This window comes from Morone saxatilis, unplaced genomic scaffold, assembly GCF_004916995.1.
Source record: "Morone saxatilis isolate NCDOM2014 unplaced genomic scaffold, NCSU_SB_2.0 Contig18, whole genome shotgun sequence".
In the NCBI taxonomy this organism is placed as follows: Eukaryota; Metazoa; Chordata; class Actinopteri; family Moronidae; genus Morone; species Morone saxatilis.
In genome coordinates, this window is record NW_023339740.1 from 28,749,412 (window position 1) to 28,751,262 (window position 1,851).

Sequence of the window (1,851 nt, forward strand, 5' to 3'; positions counted from 1 at the left end):
CCTTCCCCACACCTCTCTCTCTCCTGCAGCTGAGTGTAAACCACACCCACCTCCAATAACTATTTCCAAATTTCTAATTTCAAACGACATTAATCAATGATCAGCAAATACACAAGATAGTTGTTTGTCTTGCTGACAAGGATTTTGTCTCAGAATAGCTATAAAGCAACAGGTTATAATTATTTTATGGTATTCAATTGGCAGAGGACTGCTTTCACACCAAAAGGGGGCGTGGTCTTTCACCCAAAAGAGGGCGGGGTTGTCCAAAGTACCTTCTCATTATAAATATCTTGAAAGCTGCCCCCCCCCCCAACCATCAACCCGGTTCACTAATGCAGGGGGAAGTTGTTCGGTGCCAAGAGGGAGAAGCAAAGAGAGTCTAGTGAAAATAACATCAGAGCTGCCGGAGTAAAAGTGACCATGAAGGAAAAAGTGCAGATCGCAGCCAGAAACAATATTTCTTACAAATCTTCTTGTGTAGAAGTCAAATAGATATTGTGTGCAGGATTATGAAGGCAGCACAGATTTCCCACTCTTGTGTTTTCACTGAATTGACCCGGTAGCGTTGTTTTTCAATTTCAGCGTATTTGGTGCTGAGTGTTTTCCATCGACCGCGACCATTTGAAGTGAGGAAATGTCTGGTGTTGGCATCGGCTCTCCGTACGCGTTAACGCCTCTGAAAAACCAGGCTGACACAGAGAACACAGCCTCTGTTGCTGCAGGATGGTGAACACAACAGTGCAGCTGTAAACTTTATCTTCACAAATATGTTTAATATTTAGTTGAAAAGTGCAGGAAATTCTCAGTTCAGCTACAGAAAAATTCACATTTGCAATTACAGTTTATGTGTCATGTAATAGTCCAGTAATTAGACACTTCTTTTTATACTTCATACTTTAATATTGTACTGTTATCTGTAAATACAACTTGAGGGTTTAGGGTCTTGTTTTGTCTTTTTAATCCTCTGAATAAACCAAAAGTTTGATAACTTTGTGATCCATCATTAATTCTTTTTATATTGAATATTGAATCCAAACTCGTTTATCTATGAATCCAACACAAACAATTCATAATTATTCAAACATTTTATGCTCAAGTCAAACATAGGAAATGAAACGTTGACATTAAAAGTGTCTGATGTCTACATTGGGGCGATGGCACTGCCTAATTTAATGTAGAGAATAGGAGCTTGAACATCAGTATTAGTGGTGCTTCACTTGTGTGAACAGATAAACAAACAGGACTGTTGCCATGGATACAGTGAGTTAGACTGTGAGCCCCGGTTTATATTTTTTTGGTATAATTAATTTTGCTGAATAGAGTCACAAAAGGGTTAGTTAATGACTATGACAACAGCTGCACATCCATATGCTGCAGCCAATTGGCTAGCTCCTTCAAACCTCTGTTTTAGTTTTAATATGTTAAATCTGTTTTCAGCTTCATTTCTGAAGCCCGTATCACCTCTGACAGAAACAGCCTACATTCATTGGATAGGGAAGCACAGGGTTTGGATTAAAGAGCAGCGAACCCTTGAGATGACCCAGTCCAGGGTTCCTACTCTTTTCCAGGATGTCTACAGTAGTTTTGTCTTGACAAAACAGGACACCATTTGCTTATGAGCGCTTATGAGACACTCTGCGTAGGCTCGCTTTTTTGGGCTTGGCTCAGCAGATTTTTCCATTCTGAGTGAGGGGCTAAAATATTTCCAGGACTACACAAATTATTCCCAGGATATTTGGTTATTTTAATCAATTTCCAGGTGTTTCCATGACTTGAAAACTAGTCAGATCAACCGGACCAGATCCACCACGGTGGGTGCTGTCGCAGCAAGAGAGGTAGAGTTCCAGGACA